General features: G+C 41.7%; 2 long non-coding RNA genes across 7 annotated transcripts; one reads left to right on the forward strand and one right to left on the reverse strand.

The window, feature by feature from the left end:
* Positions 1 to 2,677: 2,677 nt before the first annotated feature.
* On the reverse strand, positions 2,678 to 9,609 carry LOC127307176 (uncharacterized). Of its 6 annotated transcripts, none has more exons than XR_007855219.2 (13): positions 9,086 to 9,607; positions 8,643 to 9,021; positions 8,078 to 8,265; positions 7,878 to 7,996; positions 7,624 to 7,771; positions 7,396 to 7,459; positions 7,207 to 7,308; positions 6,516 to 6,670; positions 4,966 to 5,104; positions 4,827 to 4,883; positions 4,574 to 4,612; positions 3,548 to 3,895; positions 3,094 to 3,447 (listed from the first exon to the last, which is right to left on the reverse strand). It is a non-coding gene; the product is annotated as an uncharacterized lncRNA (long non-coding RNA). The 6 variants fall into 6 exon arrangements; XR_007855221.2 differs by having other exon boundaries at positions 3,096 to 3,447; positions 8,834 to 9,021; positions 9,086 to 9,606; XR_011747355.1 differs by having other exon boundaries at positions 2,679 to 3,447; positions 8,098 to 9,021; positions 9,086 to 9,608.
* Positions 9,610 to 10,031: 422 nt separating this feature from the next.
* On the forward strand, positions 10,032 to 12,659 carry LOC127310292 (uncharacterized). The gene is made up of 3 exons (XR_011746594.1): positions 10,032 to 10,407; positions 11,224 to 11,537; positions 12,032 to 12,659. It is a non-coding gene; the product is annotated as an uncharacterized lncRNA (long non-coding RNA).
* The last annotated feature ends 1,355 nt before the right edge of the window (positions 12,660 to 14,014 follow it).

A 14,014-nucleotide genomic window follows, 5' to 3' on the forward strand; every position in this document is an offset into this window, starting at 1 on the left:
ACAGAAACCCAGATCGACTGCAGGTTCCGCTGCTATCGCCCGTGCTCGACATTTACGTCGTCTCGCCATCGCCAGAAATCGATCTGCGCCGCTCTTGTCGTGAGTCTCGAACAATTTTATCGTTCTCGAACAGTCTCTCCGTCTCATCACGTACAGAGGTCATGGCTGCCACGAAGACAAGAGGACAAGGAGATTCGATTCCCTTCATGCCAAACTCGTCGGCGCCATCCTCGAACAGTCTCATCGTCTCGTCAGGTACGGTGGTGGTGGACAGGAGATTTTATTTCGCTCATGTTTCCCGTCCCCATCCTTCCGGCCTCCGGCCGGCTGCTGCACCCACAAATCTGCGTCACCCATGGATCTCCAACACATTGGCGTGAGTGTGCCCGAGTGATCCTCTCGGTCCCGACTGTTGCACGCCCGTCATCGAAGGTCAGCGCCGGACCAATGCCGCCATTATGGTGATCGCCTGATGCTCCTCTCCGTGTGTGTACCGATAAGACTTGGATGCATAGGAAAATCCATCACAAGAAGTGCATGCTACAGCAGGGAGCTGCAATCTTTCAACAGACAACGTTAACATCCGGAGTTAGCAGCAACAGTCAGCCATCGTCGTTCCAAACGTCACAAACTGCAGCCTGGCAATCTTCAGTTTATGCATAAACGAATTCAGAAACTCTTCTTAGTTTGAGGAGTTCAGACTCGTCTTATAGAACATAGCAAAAAAAGGATTGATTTTGTACCATTTTACTAGGTAGATTCACACTCATAAAATATATCTTTGCAAGCGAACACATTTTCACGATTTTGCAGCAAAATGAATAGTTCAGCTAACTACCACCAGCAGCTTCCTAAATCATTACTGCACCTGCATCTGCCACTATTAGTTTTTGAAAAATTACAAAATAAAACAAAAAAATAAGGGAAGAATAAGAAATTTTATGGCGGGTGTAACAAAACTGAAGAGATGAGATGAATTTCACAGAAGAAACAAATGATTAAAAAAATGACAACAACGCTAGCTATTTCAGTTGTGGGTGCTGCACTAGCGTGGTTGTCTTAATAGGTATCTTGACTTCAGCCAATGGTAGGACATGACAACAAAGCTATTTCAGTTGTACCTACATCTAAATCTGGAATTCTTCGTTTAGAAAAATATGATTTTTAATTGTTGAATTTTATGTGGTATACTCCCTCCGTTGCACCAAAAGTTTCTTAGATTTATCAAAAATTGAATTTCAGTGTATGGGAGTCGTGTTTTGGAACATGGGAGAATATAACTTACACATATTTTCAATTTCAAAAAAAATTAAAACAAAAAATTCGCACATACTTCACATGCTATGCGCTCACAAAATCGTTTCATAAAAAATCGACGACGTGTGTAAAAAGATAAATTTAGTACAAAATAATTGTTTTCACAAGATAAATTTCCTCTTTTTTACATAGACCAAAAAAAAGATTGGGTTTTCGTGAAACTTGACGAACGAGGCACAGATGTTATGGAGATATACATGTCCAATTGTTTTCCAAAAAACTTCGACGTTTCGAAATATGATTTTTGGTAGAGGGAGCATACGCGAACATGAGCCGAATTGAGTAGTGTCTAGATACATCCAACTTTTGATAAATCTAAGACACTTCTAATGGGATGGATGAATTACAAATTTTCAACAACCGTAGCAACGCACGGGCACTTTTCCTAGTATTATTATTACTAGATGACCTGTTGCGCTATCGCGCAAATGGCAGAATCAAATCAGAATTGAAACCATAAATTTTAGCTTATTTTACTATTAAGAATTAGCCCAAATTTAACTGCTTTAGTATCTTCCACAGCATAACACCATTCCATCAAGGTGCTACATCAACATATGACAATTAAGTACATTTCACACTATTTTTTCAGCTTTTATGCTTTTGCATGAACTCCTCCACCAAATTATGGTTATTGTACCAAAAGAGGTAGCATTATAAAAGAAACATAAAAAGACAATTACTAATTTTTGGAAGAACCCATCTACTTCAAGACAAAAAAAAAAGCTGAGACCGCAGTTTTTATAGTTAGAAGTGTCAATTTGGAAAACGTATCTGATATATGTGTTCGCTTCCACTTTTACGTTCTGATCGTTTTGTTGCCTATAAGGTTTACCAATTCTCCCAGCCACTGATAATGGGATTATCATAACTTTGCCATTAATGACAAACACATGCTTAGTTAGTCGAGCATTGAATATGTTGATCAAGCAATAACTTAGTGTTTGCCCATTTGTTAGTTGTATTTAAATTCTAAGTTTAAAATCGTATGCCACCTTACCGAAGAGTTCATGGTATGTTGATCCAGCAATAACTTGTGTTTGCCCATTTGTTAGTTGGCTTTAAATTCTAAGTTTGAAATCGTATGCCACCTTACCGAAGAGTTCATGCTAAAACAATTTCAGCCATCAACCAGCATTGGTATATGATCCAATAACAACTGAAAAAAAAATAGGACACCCTTTGATTAAAAAAAAGTTTTAAATGACTGAAATGATTTTGAATACTAAAGAAAATGTAAACAATGGTAAGTCAAGTATGTACCACTACAGGTACAGATAAATAGAAGGGTGAATAGAAGTCACAATACAAAAGCAAAAGAATGTGTCCAGGTACGGATAAATGATACCCTGACATGGAGGAGGGCATAAAAAATAATGCAACAATGTAATATCCAATTTTGCTTTGCAAGGTTCTTCGATCAGGAAAGGACTCTAGTGTTTAGAGTACATGCCAAAAGCATAACGACAGTTACACTCCCAATAGCACATTGATGGATAGTCTCAACACAAATTTAGGAAGTAGAAGGAAACAAATTGCAAACACAATTTGCATGGTAAATACTTCAGATGTCTACCAACAATCGGGCATTAGCCTAAGTGACTGTTGTACAGATTTTCCTTAGTGGCGCTATAATTTGCATATTGAGAGCTCTACAGCTGTATTGCACCAAACTCTGAATAAGATTATGAATGGCAGCCCAAGTACTACTCATTTCTTAGTGTATGCAGCGGAGGCTAATAAATGATGGACATGCATTTTTTTATTACTCCCAAGTACATAATATCACACAAGTGGTGGCTATATTAGTTTTTCAGCAAAGGCTTTTTGTCCTGAGCATATACAATATTAACTAACTGAATTCTCCAAAAAAATATCCATAGCCTTTCTGAGGTGTTACTCTTATATCTGAACCAACAGTAAGGTTGCAAAACAATCAACAACACAAGAGTCGATTAAGAAGCAAATGTGTATACAGACACAAAAGAGAAAATGTACAAAATCGGAAGAGGAGCAGAAAAAGTAACATGGGAGTGGCCACAGAAGGAAGGGTGTGCACCAGGAGGGAGAGAAAAATCAGCTGCACCAGCTCCCTAAATCCTTGCACGTCTGCCGTAGCTCCAGGCCAGGCTGTCATGGATGGCTCAGGTGACTTACCAGGCAGCACTCATGAAGAGAAACACTGGAATAGAGACATGCACTCAAATGATTGGTGAGCCAGTAAACTTACTTCGAGATTTCGAAGATCCGGTGCTCCAACTTCCATGAGCACAACATATTAATACACGGAGCAGAAACAATACATTCGAGTGTCCGCCATAGGCAGTGACAAGTTTTTATTTAAACAATAAAGCCAAATAAGTTGCAGTATATGTAAGTTGTTTTGTACCTCTCCTCAAACAGAAAACATGTGGAAATGTACATATTCCCGTATAACTAATAGTTACTGGAATCCCCATGTGTGAGAGAACTACCACCGCCACCGAGGACCAAGTGTACACATGATCGCCGCACGAGATGGGCCAGCTACTGCACAACCTCGGTGGCCCGAACTCTGGTTGGGACTGTTTTTGCATATCTGAAAAATGAAGAGATGATCAACAGTAATTCAGAACAGAGATTACCTGGAGAGACACAAAACATCATCTACCTAGACACATGAGGATCACGTCATTTAACCAAGAACATTCAGCATGTGAGGCTCCAAAGAATAAATCAAATGAGCATAGTACTTCTAAAATTTCTAGAAAAGAATTAACCAAGAGCATTCAGCATGTGAGGCTCCAAAGAATAAATTAAATGAGCATAGTACTTCTAAAATGTCTAGAAAAGAATTAACGAAGAACATTCAGCATGTAAGGCTCCAAAGAATCAATCAATCAGATGTCTAAAATGTCAGGAAAAGGCAACCAAAAGATTCTTTTCATTTCATCGTGACTGGAAGACTATTGGAGCAATGTAACAGGGGAAACACAAATTTCCTGGCAGACATTACATAGACAGTCTCAGTGCTAATGTTACATGGAGTTGGCATGATATAAACAGTTAAATCATACTCTGAAAACCAGTACCAGTGCTGAAATTTTCCTGCAGTAATAAATCACTGTCTAAGATGATGTCGAAAGATTACAGCTTGCGTCTCCCAAAAGACCGCACTAATTAAATTTCAGCATATCACCACAGAAAGGGGACAGGAGAAATGAGATCGAGGGCAGAGAGATAAGAAAATGAGAGAGAAGGGCTAGGAGGAGCTCACCTTGGTGTCTAGCTTGGCCGTGCTCGTCGTTGCTGAAGCCTGAAATGATAAGGAGAAATGATAAGCATACTACCACTGAAATCGAAGAAATTGAGTATATAAGTAGAGCATTTTTCATAGTACACAAGAGACATCATGCTCGTTATGACATCAATGCTATAATCACATGGTAGAAAATTGCTCACTTTATTATCTTTTTCAGCAAACTGAAGACCAAAATGGTACCGACAAAACAAACAAAAAATAGCTATACCTATTTTTTTCAACACGTTATTCTTTTAGCACATCAAATCCTTTACTGGAATAGCGGCTGCAAAGAGGGAAAAACAATTGTTAGAGATTTTATCTTAAAAACATGTCTGCAAAATATCTAAAATAACATGCCAACTCACGAGTCCATGACAAAACAAACAATGATTGAACCCTCTTTTATCTTAGCTGATGAAAGGTGGTACCGAGATTTTGTAAAAATCAAGTAGACCTTGTGGGTCAATGCAGAAGGCTATAGAGAATACATTTGGGTATTCCTTCCTGAAAAAATATCAAAAAATCAAATGACAAGGATACACATACGTATCAAATTTGGAGAAAATCATAGGCAGACTTCAAATGCAGAGTCAAACGAAAAATCAAGGAAAATAGACGCACACAAGCAACCATCAAGTCAATGAGTTTGAACCAAGCTTTTAGTTTTCTTGAATATTCAACTGCTAGATTTGTCAAAGCTCATAAGCCTAAATCTCAACCCCTCATATGCAAAACTAAACTCAACCCCTCATTTGCACTCCTGATCCCCTTATATGCATGGTAGATGTTCTGAAAATAAACACAACTTATTCAGAGACTAAATAATAGAGGATAATCATAACATGTGCAATGCCCCAAACTATAACACGAAAAGTCCACACTTTTTCTTCGAAATAACGAGCGATTGCTCCTTGTTATTTTCCCAATTGCATACGAGCGAGCTTTCACATAGGCAAATGATTAATGTATGTTAGGTCACGTCACACAGTAACAATACCATGTATGCTTGGATAGGAAACTATTTAATGCCTAGGTAAGCAATTCTAGGGAAAAGTTCAAAGGACAATCAAGGGGAAAGAAAATCAAGTTCTTCGTTGCTACATATTGCACCATTTTTATGGAACTGTATTTTAGAATATTACTTTTCAGATCAGGCACCATATTGCACTGCAACACTCATAATTCTCTATTTGAATACTGCATCCAAATTTCAGTAACGAAGAGCAATAATTTTCAACATGTGAGCATCATTAGGCAAGAAACCCAGTTAACAAATATTTATTTCAACTCTTATTTATCTCAATCACTCATGTTTATTTCAGAACCCAGTTAACAAATATCTATTTCATTGGGCAAGCAACCTGGTTAATTCATTGTGCACTGCTATAACTGTGGGGTAGTAGTTGGATGGTTTTCCAATCTCTAGCAACATTTCAAAATGTGAAATAGGACCAAACAATGTACTTTGTCACATGCTTTCTTTTCGGCATGAATAAACCCTTTAATTCTGCAGATAAAGCATCCCCTCAACAGAGACAATCCAATTGGCTAAATAAATGTATGAAAGAAGAGAGTGCAAAATTGAAGGCATCTGTGCAATTCGCTACCACTGCTGAACTCTCTGCTCTAACTCTAAAACCCCGCACCCATGAAAAAAGCAAACCAAGATATCAACCAAAACTGCAAATGGCATAAGCAAACCTCTGAGATTATAGCTTCCATTGGACTCTTTAAGATGTTAAAAAAGCGACTACAACATCATCAATATTCTTAAAATATGCCATTTGGATGACCAATATTTCAGTCAAGCAAGAAAAGGGATGTGACTACAAAACCATTGAACCATAGCATATGACAACAGAGAGAGAGATAGAGAGAGACCATACATAGGGGAGAAGGATCGAGAGAAGCTCACCCTGGTTTCAGGCAACTTGTTGTACATCAATGCAGAAGTCTCTCCCCAAGTTGCAGCAGTCGTCATGAACACCGCTCTGGCAGCCTGTCCCGACAGGTGCGTTGCGCGCCATGCTCGCTGTTGTCTGGCATCACTTGACCTCTTCTTTCCTAGACCTACGCACATTGCGTTCAAACAATCAATTAGCAATTGAAAATCATAGTGCTTAACAATAGAAAACCTGAGCGCTAGAGGATGCAACACACAAATAGAGAGGAGTACTTGATAGTGAACTAAATATTTGATTACATCTACAGATAAAATAGTTAGTAGCACATTAAGTAAAAAATGAGCACAATGAATTCAGGATCAACAAATAAGTTATTTTCTCATAAATACAATGGCAATTTTCAACAGTCATCCATGGATTAACAGATTTAGCAAGGCCGTGTAGGATAGATGGACAAGCGCTACATTGTTTTTCTTAATTAATTCCCCCAAACCATCAACATTTGATTTTCTTGACGCGAGCAAGCAAGATCCAAGAACCAGCCAGAAAACGCAGACGTTTGAGGACCCCAAACCTGAAGACTCCGAACCATAAAAAAGAAAGATGCAAGCTAGCTCTAAGAGAACATAAGCATTCGCCTCAAATGAGAAAAATATGAAATCCTGACAAACTGTCGGCAATTAGAGATGGGACTACACATACATGGTTTAGCTTAAATCTCAAACGCACGTGTGCTACATTTGTTTTCCATGTCCCCAAAACCATCAAAGCCCGGCGCTGACGCGTGTTGACTCAAGCAAGTATCTAAACAATATATCAAGATCAGTTGAAAAAATCAAAGTCTATGAGTAGTGAAAATGAATCATAGAATCACAGTATTGACAAACTAACCAGATTCTTAATATTGCCTTATGAGATAAGTGTAATAAGCCAAGAGAGAGGTACGCCTTATAACCTGTGTACATAAACAAACAAGTTTATAACTAAAAAACCCCAAAGAACAAGCTCAGCCTCAAGTGACCAAAGCTAACATTATTCATTAACGTGGCTAATGGGTTCACTTTATAAGGAGAGAAACTGTAGCACAAGAGAAACTCTGTAGAAGATGGTATAGCGTACCCATGAAGTTACTTCTTCATCTTCTCGATGTACTTTTCACATTGGTTCTGGAGCTTGAGGGAACAGCTCCTCTTGCTTTCTCTTGCTTCTCTCTCTTTCGCATGTAATTCACAAATTCTTTGCTTTCATCACCCATTGTTTCTTCCCACTGCAAAGTTGCACATACAGGTAATTTAGCTCAAGAATAGCACACCATATAACTTAATCTGCAACTAAGCTAGAAACTAACTACCCAAATGGAATTACATACAAACCTCTTTTGACCTATAAGCAGCAACATCAATAATCTCCTCTGTTGTCATACTTGCTAGTGCCTTTCTCTCATCCATAATACCTTCTGAAATTTTGGAGGACGGTGGATACCATAATTACCCTGAAGTCAAGCAGTTCAACATCAGACAAAATTAATTTGTATAAACTGAACATGACAAACTAATTGTGGAATGGCCATTACTGATATGAAACATATGTAACCTAATCAGACTGCTGGCGCGCGCACTCCTTGCCGCGTCAAGTCACCCCCATCGCTCGAGGCGCTGCCGGCCACTGCCGCTTCCGCATCTAGTGGCCGCCATCGCTTGCAGCGCGCTCCCCACCGCTGACGCGCCGCCTCCTCCCGCCCGACCAACATGCATACAAAAGCTAGAAAATTTGGTCCACTTGTTTTGTTCACAAGGAGATCGAGAGCATACACAAAAAGCAAGATGAACTCATAAATTTTTTAAGCACTAAGAGATCAAACAGTCGTTCTAACACGAAGCGAACAAAATCCTGATATTGTGATTTACTTATTTAACAAGGCTTATGATTTTGATCACACATCTATGAAGCAAAACCAGCAGAAGAGCTGCAAGAACGAAGAAAGATACCAGTTTCGTTTTATTGTTTCTTGGACTAAGCTAAAATACATCAGAATCTACATCTCAGTAGCTTTTAGCTATGAACTGTGCATTGTGATGCCACGCCAGCGAGAGCTCCAGTCTGACTCTACTATTTCCCTGTGAGTTCATATTACTTACCCATGCGCATAGCACTGTCTTTCCCCCACACTGCAAATCAAATCACTCCAGGCCCGAACAGCCCCAGATCCTTCATGGTTCGGTCTTTGTCGACTTGGATAGCCGCTTGACCTCGTCGTCTCAGTCAAATTTTCACCGTAGGCTTCAAAAAATTCGGTTCTTTCAGAGGAGAGGGGGAAGAGAGCACATACCTAAGCCTGTAGGCTGTAGCAAAAGGGCGCCACAAGCTCCAGCTTCTTCATGGATTCTAGTGAAGCAGTCACCACCTCCCAGCCGTCCTCCCCATCTGCCATGTGCTGTTGAAGACCAGGAGGAGAGAGAGCGGGAGATCCGGATCTTGACCGGAATGGACGTGAGAAGACGAGGTGGATGGGGCGACCTGGGACAGGAGAGATGAGAGAGAGATAGAGAGGAAGGGACAGAGAGAGGAGAGAGAGGCAAACCTCGTCCTGCCGCCTGCCGGCCGTCCGGCTCAAACATCCCTTGGATCAGGCTGCTGGCGCGCGCCCGAGCGCGCACTCCTTGCCGCTGCTCTGCCGCGTCGAGTCACCCCCATCGCTCGGGGAGCTGCCGACCACTACCGCGTCCAGCTGCCGCCGTCGCTCGCAGCGCGCTCCCCACCGCTGCCGCGCTGCCTCCTCCCGCCCGACCTCGGCCAGGCGCCCCTCCTCCTTCACGTCTGCCGCGGCCAGCACAGCCGCCGCTGCCTCAACCTCAACCTCAACCTCCTGCGCTTCACGTGGCCAATATGGAGAGAGAGAAAAGAGATGAGACGCCGCCGCCCGTTCTTGCCCTGCTTGCCGCCGACCTGTTCCATTCCGGCCGCCGCCACCGTCGGGGCTCCCGTAGCTAGGAGGCGTCTGATTGGGAGGAAGCCAGGAGGCGTCTGATTGGGGTGGAGAGAGGGGGCGGGGATTGGGGGAGGAGAGGGCCAATCTCGATCTAGGGTTTTCACCTTTCAACAGACCAACAAATGAAACGAACGACGCAGACGAGCGCTGATGGCTGCCTCCGACTGCTGGACCCTGCACACAGATGGTCCCACATGTCATAGACCTGCTTGGAAGACAAAGGAGTGAGGAAAAAATTATCAGATCCGACGGCCAGGGTGAAAAGTGGGTGGGCATCGTTACTGTAGTGGTGAAAACGGGTGGACAGGATGGATTTGCCCCTTTCAGACCATCTGGTTGTGCGAGTAGAGTTGCAACATTTATAGGAGAAATACTAATAAAAGACCCAGAGGGAGGGGGCAGATCAATAAAATCACAGCCATCCAACCATGATCCAACAATTTAGATGGCACCCGCGATTAGCGGTAAAACATTGTCCGACGTCCGGCAAGTCGCATGTCAGGGAAATCACATTGCCCCACACCACGACCATCTCATCAAACAACCGCACCAATATCCACGCCTCCACCGTCGGCCGATGCCATCGTGCCCCTCCGATCTGCCTTCCGCGGCCGTCGCCGTCCGCAGCCACGCCATCATCCTCTCCCCGAGATCGACCGCAGTCGTTAACGTCGTCATTAAGGTGTGCTTCTCTCCCTATCGGTCGCCGCATCCAGCAGAACAACCGTCGCCATCCCGTCGTCTTGCGCGCAGAGCACGACGGAGAACATCGTCATCGCGACCAGAAGGATCCGATCCGGCCGGTCTCAGTGCTAATCGCCCATGCTGCTGCGGCTTTCTTCTACTCTCCCTTACCTTCGTCATCTATCCATGACGGCACAGCCAGCCTACTCCCTGAAGTCGAGGAATCACTGGTAAGTTGTTCAACTAATTTAATCTTAACATCGTTTGAATTGATGAGGAAAGAGCAACACAAATCCCTGCAAGAAAAGAAGAATAATGGTCCTGATATTGAGAAAGGAGATTCTGGTGCTGATATCATGTCGATGGTACAGAATTCTACTGAATATTTAGATTCTAGAACTAATACTGGGAAGCTAGATGGATATGCAGTGTCCTCAATTTATCAAGAAGATACCACTAGATCACCTTCAATTCTACCAGCTCCTGCAGCTACGCCACTTGTCCAGTCTGGTTTCTCTCATGCATTTGTTGAGAAAAATTTCAGTCCCAGCCGTCCAACATTGCACTTGAACCAAAGGTGTACATCTTGACATTGTTTCAGCAATTATCACCCAGTACCAAAACTATATCATATAGTTGCGAACTGGTTTTGTTAGGGGAGAAAATAGTTTATTGACTATCACATCTTCATTTTCTCGCTGATCAAAGTATGTTGGTCTAAAAAGCTTCAGTTACTTCATTGCTGAATTTCTATATAATAAATTAGCATCAAAAGATGAGTGCTATTTAGTATGGAATGGATTGCTACTTACAGTTTGTATTCGCCTCTAATAGATTTCATTTTTCCAATATCTTCTGTTGACATGAGTGCAACATAAGCAATTGAATGGTGAACCCAGGCAAAATAGTTCCGTTCCGATTTTTGTGTTCACCGGGATAAAATGAATTTCGCTCTTCGGATTCTTGTGGCAATCTCTCCAGCAAAATATGATGACAATATACCATCCACCAATGTCATATAATTTCTGTATGTTTCCACTTTATAGGCCGATGTTGGTGCTAGAGAGGATATGATGCCGAGTATTGCACAATTTCTCAATGGAGTGCTTGTATATTGCATCAGCTTTCCAATCTTCAGTCCCTTCAGAATGTTAGAAGCAAATTCAGTTGAACAGCTAATGCTACCAGATGGAAGAGTGTACTTATGTTGTACACCAATGTTCTCAGAAATGCCCTTCTCATTTTTGTTCCTTGCGGTGATAGTGGTCCAGTTAGGAAGGACAACTCGATCTCAATCTTGGAAGAGTTCTATGGAAACACACCATCAAAAAGGGGTGGCAATGTACAGATATACATTGAGGTATGACAACAAATCCTTGTTTTTCTATGTATGGATTCCTCATGTGGACCTTTGCTATCTCCGTATATATGAATTAGGTACTCATGTAATTATATTATTAAGTAGAATCAAATCATTCCACACAAAATTCTATTATTAAATTTTTATGTGCGTATGTATCATTTCTTAACTAAGCCTCTATATATATATTGGTATACAACGTCTCCGAGTCTCTCAGGCTAACATTCGCTAGATGCCAGGAAGTGAGTATTTCATCCCTTGTTTGTTCAATCATTCTAACAAATAATTTAATTCATATGGTTTGGACTCCGGCAAATAAAAAAATTATATTACTATATTAGCATCATTTAGATTCAACCTTTATTGGTTATGGTTTTGATTCCTCATTGTAATGTCTACAACTAAATGCATTGTTAATTAGTTGGCTGGTACTAGGTTCCAAAATATTTGTTTGTATATCATATAAACATGTTATTCTTGTCCCATTTGTTCAGCACGATATTGTAGCACACTACTGGGTGCAGTATTTATTGGCATTGATCAGGGTCAGCCTGAATTGTTCGCCACTCCATTGGGAACGTTACGATCAAAATTGCCTTGGCAGGTATTCTCCTGCATTCCTACCAAATTTCAGTGAAGTAAGTAAATCTTTAGGAGAAAACTACATTTCTGCATATGAGAGGGTTATTGGCAAACAAGCTGCTAGATTCTGATCTGGTGGGAACCTTGATGGGAATTAGAATATGGCCATGGATAGTACGAAGAAGATGACCAGAATATTAAGTTTGAGTTGGTCTCAACCAGTTGTGCCAAGTCGTGGAAAGACTGCAGGTAACATTCAACATGGTGTTGTGAAGGACTGCGATGATGTGTAGGTTGTTCCTCTGGTGACACAAGAGGCCGTTCAAAGAAAGGGGAGATGCGCGTGGCGTGAGTGACTTAGACCACCGATGAGGTTTGCTTCCTATCATTTGAGTAGCGATGTATGCAGGTTCAGAATAGTTGGCTATAAACACTTACTTCAATTATGTGTTGTAGCCTCTACCATATTTCATATTTTACCATGATTTGTAATTTAACATACTTAATGCTGAAATCTGCACAAAAGTGGTCACAATTGGAGTACTTCACTTAAAGCTTGTGAAACTAATGTTCTTTTTAGCTATGGATTAGTCATAATTTTAGTTACAAGGTTGATCCGTCTTTCGTTGCCCTTCCTCGAGTTCTTGATAAGTCATCCCTTTAATGGAAAGTGTAATGGAAATTTTGGATCATGAGGTCAACTTCCTGGTTGTGAAGTGTGAACTACTTTTTATTCTCTCAAGTTAATTGGAAATACAAATGATGTTTAAGTTTGTAACAGTTAGTTTCTACATTGACCTCCATTGTTATAAACCATCTCAAGAATGCATAGTTTGCAAGTGTTGCAGCCTGCATGTTCTTTTCTTTCCACTGGTGTTAAATGATAAATGTGTCCATTCTCTGTTTGCAATATTCATGCATGTTCTTTTCTTTCAACTGTAGTGTTAAATGATAAATGTATCCATTCTCTGTTTACAGTATTCGTGAGAATATCTAACCAACCTATAACTCATAATTTTAGAAAAGCAAACCAATAAGAATTCACCTTCATTATTGCCATGTTCGAATTACTTCCAGTTGAGTTGTCTCATAGATCTAAACTTTACATTGGGCCATACACCATGCTAAGCTCTATCATACGCATGATGCAGCTCCAAGTTAAGGTAGAAAGTATTGCTTTTGTGCGACGATATGATTGCCGGTGTCGAGATGAACAAGGTGGCAGTGGGCGGCAAAACAAATCATAAACTTACACGTGCGTGCATGTGCACATTTACTAGTAGCAAAGACAATTGACCTTGTTGTTCGTCAAACCAACCATGGCCGATATATAGAAAGTAACCTATATACGCCGGGGGAGAACTGAACTTTCCCCTTTGATCCCTGGTCGGTCCAGAGAGCGCATCGAGCGCTGCGCCAACGGCAGGGAACCCTCGTGTAGGTCCTCCTCATCGGAGCCACATAGGCTTTCGGCATAGACACGGCCCTCGGTGTAGCCCGTCCGACCCTCGGCGTACGGGCCCTCGGTGCAGGCCCCGTTCGTTAACGAACGTCGTCGCTACGCCGATGGTCAGGCCCTTGGCATAGGTGGACGCGTGGCATGAGTAGGGACGGCCTGGGCAGGCGCTACGCCGACACATGTCTCCTTTTCCATATGGCACGGTCCAATACGGTGTTCGGCCTCCTGAGGTTATCCCGCTACATAGTGGAAGTTGTGGGACGCGGGATGGAACGAAAACCCGCGTCGTGAGTGGCAGGTTAGCCTCATCAGCCACATAGGGTTGTTGTGCATCCGTCGCGTACCTCTGGCTAACACAAATTAATTTCCGCGCAACACCAGTGTAGCAAAATCTATTCCAATGTAAAATCTCACATTTGCTTCAATAAAAGCACCA

This window comes from Lolium perenne, chromosome 6 (genome assembly GCF_019359855.2).
Source record: "Lolium perenne isolate Kyuss_39 chromosome 6, Kyuss_2.0, whole genome shotgun sequence".
Lineage (NCBI taxonomy): Eukaryota > Viridiplantae > Streptophyta > Magnoliopsida > Poales > Poaceae > Lolium > Lolium perenne.